Here is a 21,577-nt window from a genome sequence, read left to right as displayed (position 1 = left end):
CGTAAAAGTGGGGTAGGAACCCAGTGACCAGATACTGCAATTAGTCACGTCCTGGCTGAAAAGTCCCCTTACAAACCCACACCTAGCTTCACTTGCAGCTCATTCTGTGTCTGGAGTGAAGGAAGGGGAACAATTATACTATCTCAAATCATCATTATTGTTTCAATGATTGCATTAGCATTCTCGAAGCATAAACCGCCCACAAAACATTTGAGGCAGACATCTAATGATGGATTTTCCCAACAGAGAAAGCAATTCCTCTAAGTAATAAAACAGTCTGTGAGAAATCCTGCAGTCATAAATCTAGTATTTCTCATTACAAAATTTACATCAGCCACGAAGTGATTACTTCTGAAATTACAAACCCTTGTGGGCAGAAATATTAGTGGTTACCAATTGCCATTCTCATGAGTCATGAGAAAAGCAGTTCAAGTCATAATAGTCTTGTAAAAAGTAAAATATCAAAAGAATTAATTGTCTTATTATAGACAGAAAGTTTAGGACATCCACATAACAAGTATCTAGGCATCAAAATACAAAAGCCAGCACTAAGTTCTCATCAAAACTTTCAAAGGTTATCAAGGAATATCCAAGCAATAGAGGTTTGTCACAACTTTTCAACACATCTCCACAAAAGCAGCACCTAGACCCTTCAAACCTCCCCAGCATTTCCAACATGGGAGCATGTAATGTGCAGAAAGGAAAGAGAGGGAAGAGAGAGAAGAGGGGAAGCATCCATGGCCCTCCACCCTTGCAGAACACGGGCAGTGATTTCAGCTCCCGGGATGCGGCAGCGCTGATCCCCCTGGCTCCCGCCTGTGCCAGGCGCTGCACAGGATGGGCAGCACGTGGGCAGGTCCCATGCCACAGCAGTGCAGTGCAGGGCGCAAGGGAGTCAGGGGGACCATGCATGAACAAGTTTGCCCAGCTTGCTTGATGCTGAAACATGTACATCCCAGGACTCGTCAGGGAGCTGACATATCCCTCAGTTTGAGGATAACTATCCCACAAAAATACTTTGGCTCATCTTTTTCTTCTTGCAGCCTTCTCTTCCCTGGGTGCTGCAACCTCGACAAAGGCCAGCAATAAGTTCCCATCAAAACTTTCAAAGGTTATCAAGGAATATCCAAGCAATACAGGTTTGTCACAACTTTTCAACACACCTCCACAACAGCAGCACCTAGACCCTTCAAACCTCCCCAGCATTTCCAACATGGGAGCATGTAATGTGCAGAAAGGAAAGAGAGGGAAGAGAGAGAAGAGGGGAAGCATCCATGGCCCTCCACCCTTGCAGAACACGGGCAGTGATTTCAGCTCCCGGGATGCGGCAGCGCTGATCCCCCTGGCTCCCGCCTGTGCCAGGCGCTGCACAGGATGGGCAGCACGTGGGCAGGTCCCATGCCACAGCAGTGCAGTGCAGGGCGCAAGGGAGTCAGGGGGACCATGCATGAACAAGTTTGCCCAGCTTGCTTGATGCTGAAACATGTACATCCCAGGACTCGTCAGGGAGCTGACATATCCCTCAGTTTGAGGATAACTATCCCACAAAAATACTTTGGCTCATCTTTTTCTTCTTGCAGCCTCTCTTCCCCTGGGTGCTGCAACCTCGCAGCCACCTAAAGGGCTTTAAGGACCACTAGGATTAAAACAAACACATTTTACTAGAAAAAGCATGTTCTCCAACACTGCTTGTGAAGAGATGAATGTTACATATTCCTTGAGGAAAACTAAGATACTGCACAAGCAGCTTAAACAGAGGATTGATCATTCTATTGAGTGAATAGAACAAAAAATAAAATAAAATCTGTTTAATTCATCTGGACTCACACTTCACATACACTAAGAAACTTCTCTAGTTTAACTGCAGAGAAAGTAGCAGAGATGTTTTCAAGCAGACATACTCAACTGTAAAATACATTTCCACACAGCTAGTTAAACATAGGAAATTGGTTTTGAATGCTCACAGAAATGGAGAGAAAGGGGAAACAAAAGAAAAGAGGAAAGAGGGGAAAAGGGAACCATAGCTAAAAGCAAAGAACTGTAAAAACGCATTCCCTCCACTTAAGGCAACTGCTCCAGTGACAGTGACTGACCCTGACCAAGTCCCACAGCAGACAAAACTTCGCTGTGGAGCACTGGCTCCCCTGCTGTTAAGCTCAGCTCTTTAGTGGTAAGAAGCAACCCAGGAAGGAGCAGAGAGGGCAGAACTTTTCCTGAGCAGCAGCTGGAAGAGTGATGGCAATTCAGAGGCACAGGTGGGATACTCAGCTGAAGACAAGGCAAGTCCCAGCCCCAACACAAACCTCTCTCAACCAACCTGGTCAATTCAGAGGATGTTGTTCAGCACATTGAATAATGAAGATTTGGAGCTGGTACCAATAACAAACTTGTATTATTAACAATCACTGAAACATAATTAGCAATTCCCAGAAAAGGCTACAACCCAAACGTGAAAGGTACATAATATAATTTTCATTTATTTTTTGTAGTCAACAAAATCTACTACATCGTTTATGCTCCTCTTAACTTGGTGGAACTACCGCTTTCATTGCATTACAACAGAACTATTTTTTTCCTATTCAGATTCAAGTAAGTTTTTAATCTTCATTCTGGAATTGGTGCATGAATTAAGACGTAGATCAAAAGTATATTTTTCCCCACATGTGCAGGAACCACAAAATTTGTGGAAAAGGAGCAGCCCAGGGAAAGGTTTAAGGAGTTCTCATGCTTTTTCAGCAAGTTCACTATGCAGTCAATTTTGTGAATAACCTAACCATATAAAACCAAGTGGCACCTGTATTTAATAACCTCTTTCAGGAACAATATGATCTGCATACATCTCACTTTCCATACTTTAATTTTATTTTTTTTTAACTCAAAGCAAGTTTGCTTTTCATGACCTCTTTTATGAATCCTTTATGAACAATTCCACTATCCACATTTATTAGCTTTTTCCTTTTCTTTATTTCTTTTTTTTAAAGGGTATCTGCATTCCTTCCAAAATAAGATCATTTTTCTTGTCACCCCACTAATTTTTTAGTGTTCCCTATTTCAAAGGGCTTATATATTTAAATAAGTAAGGGCTACATCATGCACCAGATGTAGCCTAGAAATAATTTTATCCATCCAAATTCAATTAGGTGCTGTGAGAGTAAGGAGCAAAACTAGACTCCTTGAGACAGAATCCAACTTTGTAATGACAATCAATACCTCCCTCCCTCTATGTGCAAGCTCTCTGATTATTATTAATCTTCATACATGGGAAGCTGAACACTGAACAGGCAGAAGGACTAGACTGTGCCTCTGCAGCCAATGTGCTGAACTGAATGAACTGAGTGCAGGAAAACAGGAGTGGAACCTTTAGATTTTAATTACCTCAGAGAGACTAAGCCATGAAAATAAAGTTCTTATCAACACACTGCCAACAAATTGATAAACCAGGTACAGAATAACTTATTTTAAAAATAAATTTAAAAATTAGAGGACAGAAAGAGACAGACTATTCATAAAAGCACACAAGAAAGTTTAATTTTTTTTCATTTTCATGCAATTTTCTTATGAGATTCCCATCAGAAGAGGAGATATAAACCAAGAAATTCTTGAACTATTTACTTGCATGGAATGAAGAAGATATCACATAAACAATTGTAAATATAAATGATTTTAAAACTTTCCTTGGTGCATCTGAAAACCCACCTACAAATAAAAAAAGAAGAAGCAAACTTAAGCAGTGTGAAGCTATAGTATGCATCTTAACAGCCTAAACATAATCAGTGAAAGCTTCTGCAGCAAATCAAATAAAATAAGCTATCACCATGTCAAAAACTAATATTTTTACAGTGATATTCTATAGGAAAAGTCAAAATAACAAATGCCCTGATTCAGAAAATTAGGGACTGTAATGGCATTGCTACTTTCTAGCCATCTGGATCCACAGAGATATTTAATACTGCTAAGAACTAGGGCCTAAACTGAAACCAGAAGGACAAAAAAGAGAAAGATGGACATAAGAGAGTCATTTAGCCTCAACAGCCCAAAATTGTCAGGAGTCTTCCATTTTTAGCTTGTAAGATAGAGCATGTATTTAGCATCTGAAAAGTCTGGATTTTGTAATAAGCACCAGACTCAATCTTAATGTGCAGAGGATACAGCCGCTTTGTAAGGCATTCAATAACATCATACTTGATCATATAAGAAGAGCCATTTAGACTTCACATATTGAGCAATGGCTCATCTACAAAATATCACTGTATAGAAAAAGCAAAAGAACACATTACAAAAGGATATCCAGTCGTCCCGATAAGACTTTAAAGCAATATATAATATACCCTGGATTAATATCATATTAATAGCTGTGGCAAACTCATACCCTTCCCATTTCAATAGCCTGAGCCAAATAGGGAATGCATCTGACTATCTTTTCAGTAATTCTACTTTTTAAGTGTTATACTGAATCAGGTCAAGCAGAACCCAAGATACTTTATTTCAAGGCTATTTCAACAGTTAGAGCTGCAATTTAAATAGAAAGCGAATGGTACTGTTCTCTGTACTTTAAACTATTTTAATAGTTTAAATAAATGAAAGTTATTGAAACTGGTTTCCAGAAACCAACTTGAATCATGCACAAATGTGCTGCTTCAATACAGAATAAGATCAGCAGTGCAGAAATGAATTACATTAAAAAGCAAAAATATGCTAAATCAGACAAAGAATTGAAACACCAATACATCACAGGTGATTCTCCAGTAGCACATGTTTTCACCCAGAATACACCTATTACACACAGAAAGCAGAAAATGAAAAGAAATGCTAATCCATGCAACAATGCAGCTTCACAGAAACAGTGAAGGGCTTCAGTTGGGTCCTTAAAAGCAGGCATTGGGGCAAAATGAGATACAGCAGGTGCAAAGGGAATAGGCAAGTGACTCAAAGATAGGTTCTCACCTTCTTCTCTACCCTGCTGCCCACACTCCAAGAAATGGATGCCTTTAGCATTTCTAGAGTATATGTAAGAAAATATATTTGACTAAGGCACTAGAGGTTACATGATGGTGCTGAAATGATGGTGATGAAAGTGCATTGAACGTAAAAGTGGGGTAGGAACCCAGTGACCAGATACTGCAATTAGTCACGTCCTGGCTGAAAAGTCCCCTTACAAACCCACACCTAGCTTCACTTGCAGCTCATTCTGTGTCTGGAGTGAAGGAAGGGGAACAATTATACTATCTCAAATCATCATTATTGTTTCAATGATTGCATTAGCATTCTCGAAGCATAAACCGCCCACAAAACATTTGAGGCAGACATCTAATGATGGATTTTCCCAACAGAGAAAGCAATTCCTCTAAGTAATAAAACAGTCTGTGAGAAATCCTGCAGTCATAAATCTAGTATTTCTCATTACAAAATTTACATCAGCCACGAAGTGATTACTTCTGAAATTACAAACCCTTGTGGGCAGAAATATTAGTGGTTACCAATTGCCATTCTCATGAGTCATGAGAAAAGCAGTTCAAGTCATAATAGTCTTGTAAAAAGTAAAATATCAAAAGAATTAATTGTCTTATTATAGACAGAAAGTTTAGGACATCCACATAACAAGTATCTAGGCATCAAAATACAAAAGCCAGCACTAAGTTCTCATCAAAACTTTCAAAGGTTATCAAGGAATATCCAAGCAATAGAGGTTTGTCACAACTTTTCAACACATCTCCACAACAGCAGCACCTAGACCCTTCAAACCTCCCCAGCATTTCCAACATGGGAGCATGTAATGTGCAGAAAGGAAAGAGAGGGAAGAGAGAGAAGAGGGGAAGCATCCATGGCCCTCCACCCTTGCAGAACACGGGCAGTGATTTCAGCTCCCGGGATGCGGCAGCGCTGATCCCCCTGGCTCCCGCCTGTGCCAGGCGCTGCACAGGATGGGCAGCACGTGGGCAGGTCCCATGCCACAGCAGTGCAGGGGGCAAGGGAGTCAGGGGGACCATGCATGAACAAGTTTGCCCAGCTTGCTTGATGCTGAAACATGTACATCCCAGGACTCGTCAGGGAGCTGACATATCCCTCAGTTTGAGGATAACTATCCCACAAAAATACTTCGGCTCATCTTTTTCTTCTTGCAGCCTTCTCTTCCCTGGGTGCTGCAACCTCGCAGCCACCTAAAGGGCTTTAAGGACCACTAGGATTAAAACAAACACATTTTACTAGAAAAAGCATGTTCTCCAACACTGCTTGTGAAGAGATGAATGTTACATATTCCTTGAGGAAAACTAAGATACTGCACAAGCAGCTTAAACAGAGGATTGATCATTCTATTGAGTGAATAGAACAAAAAATAAAATAAAATCTGTTTAATTCATCTGGACTCACACTTCACATACACTAAGAAACTTCTCTAGTTTAACTGCAGAGAAAGTAGCAGAGATGTTTTCAAGCAGACATACTCAACTGTAAAATACATTTCCACACAGCTAGTTAAACATAGGAAATTGGTTTTGAATGCTCACAGAAATGGAGAGAAAGGGGAAACAAAAGAAAAGAGGAAAGAGGGGAAAAGGGAACCATAGCTAAAAGCAAAGAACTGTAAAAACGCATTCCCTCCACTTAAGGCAACTGCTCCAGTGACAGTGACTGACCCTGACCAAGTCCCACAGCAGACAAAACTTTGCTGTGGAGCACTGGCTCCCCTGCTGTTAAGCTCAGCTCTTTAGTGGTAAGAAGCAACCCAGGAAGGAGCAGAGAGGGCAGAACTTTTCCTGAGCAGCAGCTGGAAGAGTGATGCCAATTCAGAGGCACAGGTGGGATACTCAGCTGAAGACAAGGCAAGTCCCAGCCCCAACACAAACCTCTTTCAACCAACCTGGGCAATTCAGAGGATGTTGTTCAGCACATTGAATAATGAAGATTTGGAGCTGGTTGTTCTTCCTGGAGACTCTGGAAGTTTGACTGAGACCAGCTGAATACACACAGGGGTAGCTTCAGCTCACCACAATCCTGTGAATAGGTACACTGTTTTATTTTTACTGCAAGCCTCATCACCAGCTATGGCGCTACTTGCCTTATACAGCATGGTGTAAAAATTATTACAAGAAAGGTAACAGTACAAAAAAGCCTGTAAATATATGCTTGCAAAAGAAATTAAGTTTTATTACAAACAAAAATAAACTAAAAGTATATTTCACACAATTTATTATCTCATCTTGGCCATACCCCATGCACTTCATTTTAACTATTCTTGGAGTAAGCTGATCACGTACTCCATGTTTATGAGAAAATTATTTCTAAACTATTTTTATTCCTTATAATGAAATGAAAAAATATTCACTATGCTCATGCTTTCTGTCCTAATAATATATTTGAAATTTATAGGGTTGTAAGATGATATTTCAGTGTGGCATTAGCTTTTTGATCTTTGTTCTATTGGTGCCATTTTAGTAGAAGATGATCACTTACCAGTTCAAAATACTGGCTTAGTAAAAAACACACTTCAGTGTTCCCATAATGCGTTTTACCACTAAAGGGTAAACACATATTTCCTGTCTATTTTCTATTTCACTAGATATTCATATAGGGAATTGCTCTTGTAGCTGGTTGCACATCCTCCATTACCCGTTGTGTCACTTGTTCACAATTCATTACAAAAATGCCCTTTTTGGAAAGAAAACTCAGAACAGTGTTACCTAGAGATGGATAAAAATTAATAGGCATATTATGCATAAGTCAGCTTCAGGTCTCATATTTAAAAACCATCATCACTCAGATTTACTCCAGTCTGGGGCTGAGGTCTACTGACCAGCACAGAGGGGCAAGTATTCTCCTTCCTGCTGGGGAAGTTGCTCCACTCCTTATATGATCAGCAGCTTGCAGAACAGAGAACCCAGACAACTCCATATAATTTTTTTCCTTTTATTTCCTTACTACTCTTAGATAATTATGAAACACATTTCATTACAACCCCAAACCAGAAAATTTCTACTTTTTACAGAGCAAATGTATCTTCAGGGCAGCCAAGCTACTTTTCCTGCACTGTTAATCCAACGGGACATGACATCACCCATGATCAAGATCAGTCATCTCCACATGAAATTGCTTTCTGCCTCTTTTAAAAAGATGCTTAAAGATGAAAAATTATTTTTGATATTAAAGTTAAAACACTTCATCTTGAAACTGTCAAAATGAAAACTTTCAATTTCCTGGATTGTTTATTAAAATCTCAAAATAGTTTTGCTATTTTTCAAAGCCTGATCTGGCAGACAAAGAACTGAGAAGCAAAACTGTTCACTAGATTAAACTATAGTTCTCGTACATTCCCACTCCTTCCCCAGTCTGACTAAAAATAAATATATATATATTCTCTTGGATTTTTGGGAACACACTAGCAAACATGTGGTGAAACAATCTTTCACTCCAAATATTCAGAATTCCTTTTGAGTATTTCCATTACCAACTTTAATGAAGAATTGAGATTGATAATAAACTATTAAAATTAATTAGAGCAATTAGTCAGGACAGGGGAATTCAAATAAGCGTATTTTTCCAGAGAACAAAGATCCACTTTCACACAAGGAATTCCCCAACTAAGAGGCTGAACTAACATCCACAGCACCTGGACCACTGCACATCTGGTCACTCTTTAGATTGCAGTCATGAGACCAAGTTGTGACATTAATCTCTTACACCAAATCAAACAAAGTCTCTTCAGCTGAGAGACTCCTTGCCATATTGCCAGAGCATGAATCCTGTGCCTGCAGCATCTTCCAGTGTGGAAAGTCACCCTCCAAGTGTCTTCCTGCAGGGAAATGTCCTCATACTTCAGGACACAGTTTACACCTGGCATCCCAGGGCAATTTAAACACATGCCTCCTCCAAATTCTGCTAATGTTGCAAATCTGATTTATAAACCCCCTTTTTAAGAGGTACAAGATGCAGGTGAACAAACAGGTACTGCTACTTTGGTTTCAAGGATGAAGCACAACTTACAGGTTGCTTTCACGTGGGCTTCTTCAGAGATATGTCCTCAAGCTCGTGAAATAAAAATTTCCTAAACAGTCTAAAAATAGAATTAGTAGAGATGTGAATGTGCTTAATGGAAATATTCCTTTCCTTACAACCCCCAAAAATTTAGAAACAAGGGAACACTGCAACAGAAATGTACAATCTAAGTAACTGGGTGCTAGATACAAAACCAGATTTTTAAATTTTTTTAATGAAGCGATACACATGGAACAGGAGATGCAGGAAGAGGGAAAGAATTTTCCATATATATATGTGTGGTATGTGTGGTCCAGACTGATTGTCACCAATCAGTTTAGAGGCTTTGGGGTTATAATGAATAACTGAATTATTATTTCTTGAAAAATAATTTAAGAGTACTAGCTAGAGAGTGTGACAAAATAGTTATATTAGTTGAAAAAAAAAATTATTCTTCCCAGATAAGACTACTAATACAAAATTTTCCCAGTGAGAAATTTTAAAAACTGGCATGGTTGGTTGGATTTTATTGCTAGTGAAATATATGTTGTTGTGTCATGTCATAAACAGAAAACTGAAGCACCCTTTTTAAATCTTCAGCACTGCTGACACTTCCAACAAGTACTTCTGTATTGGTTTTGGTCTTATCTATTTCTAACAGACAGCCTCATGCCTTGGAAATCTGACCTGAAAGAAAAATTCAGCCCCAAGTATCTGCTGTCAATTGTGCAGAAAATAGGAGATGACAGCAAAGTCACTCCTGCATGCCAAATTAGATCTCTTTCCAACATCTTCTAATGTCATTATTAGCACTCAAATACACTGTGTCAAAATGTGTCTGTATAGGGAGATGGACCAGGCAACATCAAATTTATCTCTTAGTCAATATGACAAGCTGGTTTTGATTCAGACTTCTGAATAGGAGGGACTCTTAGGAAAAGAAATCTGCTCCATCATAAAGGTTTGTTTACAAATATGGATATTATAATAGATGGAAACAGTTAGAAAAAAACTGTATTATGCAGTTTCATTGGATTTCTGGAATCAATAGTGTAATAGGAGTTAAAATCATCAGTGTGAGCCTTAGGGTCTATGCTCCAAATAGTCAATGGTGCAATGCAAGGAGTTACAACAAGATCATCTTCAAGAAGACTGTCTGCTTCAGAGATAGCCTTAACAGAAAATACTCATTCTAAACCAACCACATAAATGTGAATTTAAGTGTACCAGATGGTTTTAGAACAATATTCAAAGGACTGAAAAGGAAACCACATCTGCAAAGATTAAATCCCAGTAATTTGTTCACGGTTTTATTTCTGACTAAATGTACCCAAATAAAAGTGAATACCCAGACACAAAAGGCACTTAACTACTGACAGAAAACAATTCCTGGAAGATCAAAGTCTTTCCCTGTAGCACTGAGAAGAAAAAAAGAGTGTATCATCTAAATACAGTGCCACTGCTAACATATAGCATAAACAGCAGACATTACTGCTCCAGACCCTTTACCTGCACAGCAAAGTTCAGAAGGTTAATAGAAGAAATTAAATAAACCACAATGAAAAAGGTTTGGAGTATCATACACATGGGACTATTAACTAACCTAAAGAGAAGAAAAGACTGATTAATTCCACTAAATAAATGGATATTGATAAACTTCACCTATTCTAATTGGCAAGATTTTTCCTGTTATTTCGTCGTTACATGACTTCTTAGCACCCATTTCATTCCACTGAAGACAATTATTATCTTGTAGAGACAAGAGAGTCCTGTACCTTCTCATTTAACTTGGATGACTCTTAAAAAATGTTTAGGAATATTTAAATAAATTGTGTTTGGTTCTTAGTGAGCATGGGAAGCTGTACTCGTAGAAGTGAGCATGGTGTGTAAATGCGTAGGAAAAACTTCAATATAATCAAAGTAGTACAAAACCTTCCACTCCTTAATAAAATTTAATCCTGTATAACAAGAGCAAGTTTGTGCAAATCTTAGCATTCTAATTCCTTAACATCTTAAAGCACATGATATTAACCATGATCAATTCATATTTTAATGCAAAGTATCTCATTATCTTTCCAGAAGTGATTTTTACTTTTTCTTATGTTAATTACACAAGTACTTTTGAAGTGAATTTCAGAATACAACTTTAACACAGATTTTAAGCATCTCATTACCATAAAATGTATAGCCACAGCTTCTCATACCACAAAATGGTACTCCTTAATAGGCAGGAATGGTATCATTTCATTTTCTGCGTATACACTCTATATGGTAGTGGTACACCAACTTTTGCCAGCTAAAGCAAAATGAACTCTTACCTGCTTAGCTCATTGCCAGATTAAGACTGAGCAAAAGATATACACAGATGTTCACTCTTAACTTTTCTCCCTTTCTATTTCTTTTCCTAACAGCCTGCACGTAAACAATTTTTCTGTATGTTGCTTCCAAGGTTAAAAGTTTTAACTGTTCATTTTTAGGAAAAGAGTAAACCCTCTGTTGGTTTATATGAAGGGATAGAGAGGCACGGCCCATTTCCCCAACTCGGCCACCTCCCACCTAAGGTCAAAAAAACTTGGTGTTGTTTTTAATCTCATCACAGAAGAATAAATCAAACCAAAAAAAGAGAAAGTCAATATCAAGCACATTTTGGGGTAAGGAGCAGGGGGAAAAGGCGTAAGGAAAAACATTGACTATGGTTACTGCTACTCAGCTAAGTCTTTCCAGATTGTGAAATCTTCACGGTAATGAACTAACTCTGAATTATAAGAACAAGCTAGCACAGTTTTGTTCTGTATCTTCAGCTGCCAACTGATATATCCTACACATGAGGCTGCAGACTAGTGCTCCTCCAACAGATGTACCAAAGAAGATCAAAGACTTTTGAAAATAAACTGTAACAAGATGTGGGTATAAGCAAGGTCACTGCTGTAGTCAAAGATTAATGCAACAAACAAGCTCTTTACAAATACTGAGCAGGGGCCAGGCACTATTTACAACCACAAGGGCACAGCATCATAGCTCAAAAGGAAGAGATGGTGGCAGGCAGCCTTGCATTTAGGAAGGAGAAATGCCAGAAATTACTGAATGGATGTTGCTCAGTGTTTCTTGCATCTCCTGGCACGGAGAAAATGAGCACCCTCTGACTTAGCTCAACAGCTGCCTCCCTGTGGTCACAGCAGAGCAGAGCTGGGGTTTCACTTACTCTACTTTGGTCTCTTGACAGGGAAAGAAGATTTTTATACCAGATGGACAAATACAGGGAAATTGATGGTGGGGAAACACCTAGAAATTCAGTTCTAGCAGGGATGGCCTAACACACCCAATGCACAGGAGCACGTAACCAACACAAATCATCACCTGTCAGAGCCTCTACCCCAAATAACCCAATCTCTCTAAATAGATACAGGAGAAAGCTTTGTCAAGTACTTCTCAAATGCACTAAAAAAGAGGCAGCCATTAATCATTAGTCCTAACTTTCTCTTATATATTCCCAAGACAGAAAGAATTAAAAATAAAAATCCTAAAAGTCTAGACCACATGACTTTAAGCCTATTAAACATTTCCTGGAAGAGACAGATAGTTGTCTGGGTCATACAGTTAACCCCAGAAATCAGCTGCATTATGTTTTTTATTTCTCAAGATGAGTTTCTAAGTTATAAATTAGATTAAACAGCCACCTTCTTCCTGTCTCTGCCAAGTAAATGGCAGTAACAGTAGAAACCAGGAATAAAATGTGAAATTGAAGAATCAGATAACTAAAACTGATTAAAGATTATAACAGTGTTCATACAAATGTAATGTTTAACATCAAAATTCAACCTTCAGCCCCATCCTGCACATGAAGGAACCAACAGCTTGAGAGGGTGACATGGCACAAAGCCAAAGGTGAGGAAAAAGGCACATGATGAATCACTAAGTTACCACAGATGAAGTAACAGATACACCATTTACCAAACACGTCTCCACACAAATATCTTGACATTTAAGTTTGGCTTACAAATACCTCCAGTAGCTTCAGTCACAATTACCCTACCAGTAGCTTTACAATCCTGTGCACAAGATGACAACCAACCTTGGCATGGTCTGTGGACCAGAAGAAATGAACTAAATAAACTTCAGTCACTGATATTGGTGCTTTTGCCTGCCCCCAAACTCAGGGACACAGCAAAACAAACACAGCAGGGAGCCACACCACATCATCCCCTTACTATCACTACCCAAATCCACTTTCAGATTGGATCACCTCAGAAAATCAGAAAAAAAATAAAAAGGAAAGAATTAAGGAAAAAGACCAATAGCTCTTACAATTATCAAGTCTAGCAAGTAAATAATGAAGTCAAAATAACCCCTATGGATACTAAGTACATATAATACAGTACTTGATCTTCAAGTCACACAGATCTCTAATTTAATAAACCAGTTGTAATGGTACATACGATGTGTGCAAGCTTCCCTCAGCTGTGCAGCAGAAGAAAGTTTCTAGTTCAAGGAATAATTAGATCTCCTCAAAATGATCTTATCAGTCTCTCCTGCACAGAGGAGCCAGGCCCACTCATGCCATACTAGATGAGCAAACAGACTGATGGAGAAAAAAAAGACTGATACAACTTTCCCTTGGCATTCCTCACAGTATAGGTGGGCATGAAAATAGTCACCAAATATAAATAAATAAACCACTTTTTTTCCCTTTTTTTGTGTGTGTTTAGATAAAGCATCAAAGCAATCAATAACACTTTTCAGACCATTAAGTTTAATTGATGATAACATCCATTAACAAAGTAATTTCTGAAACTGTAGATATTTTCTTTCAAAACGTATTACTCATTTTTATGACTTGAAGGCTATTGGGCATCCAGGAAAATGGCCATATTAACACTCAATACTTTCTATTTACTCTCTGTTTTACAAAGTATCTTTCAAAGAGCCTCAAAGGTACCAGGCAGATCTAAGAACAGTGCAGCCATCACTCACATCCCCCCAGCACTGCCTATCCTGGCTAACAAATGGTTTTGGCCTCTATTGACTGCAATCAAAGAGCAACTTTAGAGGCTTTACATAAAATTACCTACATCAGAGGCAAGAACATCTGAGATAGTATAAAAGTCCTCTAAGTATTCAGGATCTATCCAGCCTACTTTTCCATACAAAGTATCTTTTTACACAAGCTCTTAACAGAATTAACATACTCTTAATGAATGCTAACTTTATTTGAAACATTACAGAGGATGCTTTGTTTGCTTTTAGTTGGTTTGGTTTTTAAAAGTAAAACTTCAATTTCACTTTAGAAGAGCCAAGATTTTGACTTCTATCTCATAGTAGAAAGACTCATACAAGACAAAAAAAAATCATACAAACACAGTTATAAAGAAACCAGGTCTATGGGATCCTCACATTTCAAAACCAGGCAAGTCAATCAGACCCAGGTTCTGAAAAAAGCCCTAAATTCAATCTCTTTATATCTATTTTTCCACAGAAAAGCCATATTCTAACAGCCAGAGAAGACTATTGACTTACTGTCGATGATTTGCCTAGGAGTTTTACAGATACTCACATTAATAAAAGAAACAGCATTCTCTGTATCAAACTTATAACTAGTAATGTCAATTTTGTTTTAACTATTTGCTCAATCGTGTAGTTTTGGTACCCACATTTAATGTTATAAACAAATCACACTACTGCCTAAGGGAGGAAAGGGCAGAAAATTACTTCAGCAAAAGTGAATGAAAAACACACTTTCCAGCTATAAACTCATATATTTGTGGTCAATATTTAATAGTATTTGTGTAGCAATATTTCTGCAATTAAGTTTATGCACACTGTGCACCATATTCCCAATGAATCAACACAAATATTGCTTTCATTTGCAAGAGTTTGATTTCTGAAAAGAACATAAAATTAGCTACAATAAAGTTGGCCACAATAACGTTGGCTTGTGTTCAGGATTTTTTTCTTAAAAAGTCATTTAAGGAAGAGACTAGTAGGAAGTATACTTCTCTCAAGTTTGCAGGTCCGGTAGCATAAATTTGTGTTTTGTTTCTTGTTAGTTAATTCTTGTTAGTTCATTAACGTACGCACAGAGGACAAAAAGACAAACAAAGACCTACTTTGATAGACCCATCCCACTTTATGCTCTCTTCCCTTCCCAAATTTCAAGACTCAAAAACAAATGGCAGTAATGGCATTAATGTCCTCAAAAGTCCCCTTGTTCAGGAGCTGAAGGACTTCAGGGCTACAAGCTCATATTGCAAGGACCTTGTACTTATGATTAGCCGCACACTGAATAGTGTTATTCTCTAAAAGAGATGCTAGCAGCTCACTAAGTATGGAGATCAGACACACTGGTCAATAATTCCCAGGTTACCCTCTAGAAGCAAATTTATGGACAGGACTTACACTGACAACCCAGCAGCTTCCTGCGAGAATGGGATGCAGCAGCACAGCTTCTCCATACTCACTCCAGGCTGATTCCTTTTCTCTGACCCACCTGCTGAAAAACAACCACCAATACAAAACACAAGAAGAAAAAAAAAAAACACACCACCACTATCACACACATAACAAGAAACTCCTGTGAAAGATCTTCCCAGCACCTTCAGCAGCAGAGACCAACACAAAGAATTCATTGACCATCCCTGGCCCAGCTTTCCACTGAGTGCCCCCAGTTACACCGCTGCTGTCAAGCAGTCACACTGATTTCCTGGGTTTGATACACTAAGGAGCTTTTTATCAACAGCTCAAGCATCTTTTGTAAGGCACTTTTGTAATTCTTTATGAGATTTTTAATTTCCTGTTTGTGTTTGGCCTGCCATGTTGCAAGGACTTTACTGTTCATTTGAGCAGGCTTTCCTGTTTCCAGCAGCTGGCCATCTTGTTACAGTACCCTATAGTACTGAGGAATCTATCTAGTGAGGTAAGCTCCTAAGAATTATTTAGTATTATTTTTTTTTACTTTGAGATATATGTAGGAGCTTTGATAACTTTATTAGAATAACTGCATTGTTAATAGCCCTCAGGATGCTTATAGCCTTTTAGATTAAGTCTTTAAGTGTTTGCTGTCCAACCGTCTGCTTGTTCTGCAGATCCCGTACTTAAAATCAAATGACCATGTTCTGCATGTGCTTGTTTTGCTCTCTTTAACTATAGAGCTCAATGTGATCTTATGGCAGTCACTAGTTACCAAGCAGCTCCAGTGCACCGCTCGGGAGTGCATCCAGAGTAACACCTTTCTGGATGCACCAGGTGTTCTGGGAACCAGCCACTTTGCACATCTGGATGCATCCTCTCTTTTTCCCACCATGATAAGGCACCAATCCAGTCTCTACAGGGCACCTGTTGAAATGTCTCACTGTTGCTGCCCGTACTGAATTTGCAGCTTCCCTACTCTCATTTCACATTTCCTGAGCACTATTACAGGTCTGAGCGGGGGGCTGGTAACACAATCTTAGCAGTGCATTTTCATTAGAGCACAAGATTTCTGCCCACAGTGGTTCCATGGATCTGCTCTTCTCCCATAATATTTTTTATGCTGTTGTGCTTTGTAAAATGCTTCCTATACAGCACCAGTCCCTTAAAACTGAATGTCGCTCTCATCTTTCCTATAAAGTTGATATAGCAGCATTGATTACCCTCCTTTCACCAGGTCTGTTTTCCAAAGTCATCATTCCACACCAAATTCCCTCATCTTACATTATAGGCCTTAAAGCTGGTGGGATAGAATTCAAGTTTTTCCTTTCCTCCGTCTCTCATTACTGCTTCTTACTGCCTCTGTTAAGTGGCATTGCAGATGTTCTGAGAGGACTCCCTTTCTTCTTTCACTGTGTTCTTCTGTGTCCATTGCAGGCTTGTTTGGTGTACCCTGAAAATCAGCCACGCTCCCATGGCCTCCTCTGACATTCCTACCCCTGAAGATGCCCCTGCTACAGGAGCACCTCACTGCAAGAAGACACTACAGCAGCAGCTGGCAACAGCTGCATCTGAGCAATCAGCCACTCCTTCCTAACCGATGCTTCCCTACGTGGAACTTGCATCCTCCACAGCAGAGCAGAGGCTGCTGCCAGGGTGGAGGCTTCACCTGCAGCTGCACTGGAGTCCCACTGCTTTGTGCACAGCTAACTGAGAGACACACAGTGCAGCTCTATGAGGCTTTTTCACTTTGTGCTGAAAACAAGTCATGGAAACAAGCAGACAAGAAGAACAGAGAAGAAAAAACACTGAATGGGCAAGGTCAGGCTATATGAAATCAGCCCTGATCCCACTATTTCAATTTAACTAATACTCATCACCTCATCAGAAAAACCCTGCCTGCATTCTGCACTCCTTCCTCAGCAACATCCATCTGTCAAATTATGCACTCCTTGCTGAGACCAGGATATTATGGCTGCAAGAAAGCATTTAGCCCATCATGGTTGCTATTGCTAAGTAATAAATAATACTTAAGGGAAAGGAAAAAGAAAGTATGAGACTTTTTTAATTCCATTTGACTGAGCTGATGGCCTTCACCTCTTAATATTATGTTATTATTGCTACAGTAGGAAGATATTTAGCTTCTAAGTGTTTTTGAGACATCTGTGAGTGACTCATTATCGCTTTCTTTTCTTAGAAAAGACTGGCTTCTGGCTCAACTCCAAAAAAAACCCACTGGAACACCTGGACACCAGAGCCATACTGTTGTGACTACTGATCCATTTGCAAAACAAGCTGGCTACCTGCCTGATCCAGGATAGTTCAACAGGGAGGTACTCTTCATGCTTCCCTATAGCTATGCACCCCTCACCCAGAGACAAGGGGCAATTTGTTAGTTACTCACTAAATCCCTTGGTTTCCATCAAGGCATTTTGGAAGGCAGCTACTCTGTAAGACATGTCACAGGTGCAGGCCAGGTGTTGCAGTGGATCAGAAGAGGAACCAAATGAACAGGGACTTTGACAGCAGCAATTTAGTTTGAGTGGGAGACATTTTCTTATTGACTTGGTTTATCAGTTTATTTCATTACTTATTGAATTATGACTGCAATAAAGGCACCTGAACAACTTCAAAATATTTTTAATTGGTCTGCATGACATAATTGATAACCAGAATTTATCTAGTAAGACAAACTGCCTTTTGTCTGTCTACCATAACAGCTACAAGCTGAATAATCAAATCCTTTCAAAATAGCATTCTTTTGTCAAAAGAAATATAGAATTAAAAGAGACATTAAATACATCTTCTAATGCTTTTCTCTTTTCCCCCATATAATTAAAGGGCTTGATATTCAAATAGCTGTTTTGCTGTTGTTGTACTAAAATGGTTTGCAATTATTCTAAAATCTCTTTCCATATGTAGACAAGTATTTCCATTACATAACACTACCATTAAAAAACAAAAGTTACTACAATTAGCGATTCATTTTTACTTCTCACAATGGACAAAAATATTTCACACCAGCAATACCTTGTTACCCCTAGCTGAGATGCCAAAAGTATTTTTCCATAAAAAGAAGGAATAACATAGAAAGAGGGAATAGTTTATTATAGCAAACATTTCCTTTTGGTTTGAAAAGTTAATGCAAGACTTAAATGCAAGCAGAACATTTAAGTCTCAAGTTAAACATTTTCAACAACTTCACTATTTGTAACTTCTAAAGCAAAACAGGTCATGACTTGAGAAATTTCTTTATGGGGTACCAGCCTCATGAATTACATTTAGAAGTTCAGCCTTCTGAGTTAATCGGAGAATCCCAATTCTCAGACTAACATATCAGAAGTCTGAAAAAACATTTAATAAAAGAAAAAATATTATTAATAAACAATAGACTAATCTATTACCCAAAACTATTAGAAAATCAGTACAAGCCAGCTGTATACCTGACTAAAGTTAGTCTGCATCTTGCAAAGTTGTGTTTGAAGTGATAAGGCAAAGAGGAAAAGGATTATTATGAACATAAAGTGCTAATCTGCTGTCTAAGTCTTACTGAACCTCTCCCCTAACACTTAATCTAAAATGCTTTCAGCTCTTAAATTCACCTTCCAAAACCAGTAGGAGGTTAAAGCAGGACCCGATGGGAGGTTACATTTATTTAATATTCAGTCCTTTCTCAGATGAAATATTGCAGTCTGTCCTCTCAGGTATTTGTAAAACCATTAAAATAATGGCTTATAACTATTACTTGAAATAGCAGTTCTATTTGTAACTATCACTGACAAAGGGTAAGCAAAGTGCATTAATTTTCTTTGAAAAATACCCAAAACCTTTGCTGTAGAGCACTGAGGGAATGTGCCCCATTAACTAGTTCAAAGCTGTAAGCTGAGGCAATGCTAGTAAATATTGTTTAGCTAAAAGGAACCTGCATCTAAGACCTTTTCCAGCTGCACCCTCCATGCCTCACAGCTCTGTAGCTCACCACAGATGCCTCCTACAGGCTCTGACACAAGTTCAGATCCTGCACCTTTACACATTAACAGCACACGTAATAAATATATTCATGCCTAGGTCTAGAAATTGGCTATTTTTTAACAGTCATTACATTTAATGTATATTATTGTACTTACATTTTTCTAGTATCCATTAGAAATACAATCATCACAAAAAAGCAGTAATAACACAAAATCCACAGAACCATCAAACAGAACCTGTCACAGAAATCTTTCTGTGACATTTCCTTGACATGCAATGAGCACAACTTCCTTTGACTCTGCAGATCTCTGTTTCAAATCTGCATTTATGCACTGTGATAAATTTCTAGAAGTTTAAGTTTTATTTTTGTCTCTGTATTTTGCTAAGGAGAATTTTAAGAAGCAACTAGAGAACAGTATCTTTATCTTGTTCAAACAGGAATCTTAAGTGTAGACAGGCAGTTTTGCCTTGTGTTAAAAATTTTTCATTTATACATAATTCTTAATGACAGTGGATAAAAGAGCAATGATTAGTACTTGTTGCTACCACCTTGAAAGGCATCTTTTAATTAAAATCAAATTTGATGTGCAACACTGCCTTTTATTGAGAACATCCAGTTAATGGATTATTTTTTTCAATCGTGTTAAAAAATCCACAAATCTAGTATTTTTACAATTTTGCAGTCATTAAATAACTACTGGTAAGAATAATATATAGACTTTCTCACTGTAGTTTAATTCTGCAACAGCTTTTCCCAAAAAAAAAGTGTTTGCTCTGATTTAGGTTTTTGTTTAAAAAAAACAAGGTTTAAAACTTGAAGCCAGTAGTGTCCCATCACTGTCACAATGAACACAACCAGGGCACAGCTTTGGGCCCTGCCAGCAATGTCCCATCACTGTCACAATGAACAGCAGGGCACAGCTTTGAGCCCTGCCAGCCGTAGGCTTCTGCCACCCCCACTGGATGTGGATGGTGCCTTCAAAACACCTGCAGCTGCAGCCACATGCAAAGGACAGATAAATTCTCAGGTTCCGAAGCAAGACATTCTTTCCTTTGCTCCCAGCCACCGCTGAGGTGAAGCTATACTGCTTCATAATGATGTTATTTTTTTCTCAGGTAAGTCCACTTAAAGACTCTCCTGTTACTGCATCCTGTTATACTCACTATGAACATCTGTATATCCAGCTGCTACTTTTATTGTCTCAATTCCAGAATTCTTAACATATTTTTCCTTTTTTTTTTTTAAACTACACTTAAGGTATGTAACACCTATAATTACATTTTAAGTATAATCAATTAATTAAGATAGTTAATCACAGCCTTCTCAGAAGGAAAATGCTACTGAAGGCCACAGCTGAGTTATATCATTACAAATGTAGACACACAGCCAGGCAGACAAACTGACTCTCAACCACTGCTTCCCACATAACCTTCTAGCCCTTTATTTTTTTTCACATCTCCCAAAACTGTGAAGTCAACAGCATTAAAATGCTACAGACACAAGTACAGCATCTGTGCCAAATCCAGACACATTCATTTTCACCAGCTACCAGTGACTTTACGATGAGCTTATGAAATAGCAGCAATAGCTGAGGATTGCTCTGCTCCTGTCCCAGCACCAAGCAGCCAGAGGAAAGCCACCACAGAGGCTCAAGAGGCCCCCAAAAAGGGACATCACAGCTGGTTCCCTGGCACTAGTTTGCACCTTGCTGCTCTGCCTCAAGAGGCACAGTGGGTCCTCTTTGCTCCTCTTAATGACTTTTTAGAGCAAAAATCAAGTGGGAAATACTAACACTGAGGAAGACATCCAGTAAAATTTCCAAGGATGCCAAGAGCCACCCTGATGTCAGAGCAGCTTGCTGAGCCAGAAAATGGCGCCCCTGTTGAGTACAAGGCCCTGGGAGCACAGTTGAAACCAGAGCTCCTCTGAGGTGCAAGCATGCTGGCAACATAAGGGTTATATATACTGAGGATTCAATTGCTAGTTTACTTCTTGGCCTTTGATAACCAGAAACCAAATTGCTTTTCTGTTGAATAAAGTATCTTTCAAATTCAATTGCTCATCTCCTCATTCATTCAAGAATGGGAGACCTCACATTTACAGAAATGAGAGCCCACAACAGAAATATGCTATATTAGACATAGAACAGACACCTGAAAAATAATCAAAACACACTCGATTGATTTTAACCTTGAATATCAAGGTATCCTTCAGCAGTCTCAACTGGATCCA

The 21,577-nt window shown here is 38.7% G+C and overlaps 1 long non-coding RNA gene across 1 annotated transcript in view; it reads right to left on the bottom strand.

Moving 5' to 3' along the window:
* Window positions 1–21,577, bottom strand: part of LOC120510890 — a 129,275-nt gene that overhangs the window by 27,995 nt on the left and 79,703 nt on the right. The window contains exon 10 of the long non-coding RNA XR_005629614.1: window positions 6,860–6,993. This is a non-coding gene — a long non-coding RNA (uncharacterized LOC120510890). The remainder of the gene's footprint in view (window positions 1–6,859; window positions 6,994–21,577) is intronic.

The sequence above is a fragment of the Passer montanus genome, unplaced genomic scaffold (assembly GCF_014805655.1).
Source record: "Passer montanus isolate IOZ18808 unplaced genomic scaffold, ASM1480565v1 scaffold60, whole genome shotgun sequence".
Classification (NCBI taxonomy): Eukaryota; Metazoa; Chordata; class Aves; order Passeriformes; family Passeridae; genus Passer; species Passer montanus.
The sequence above is the reverse complement of the archived record's forward strand: the minus strand, read 5'-3'. Positions and strand labels throughout refer to the sequence as shown.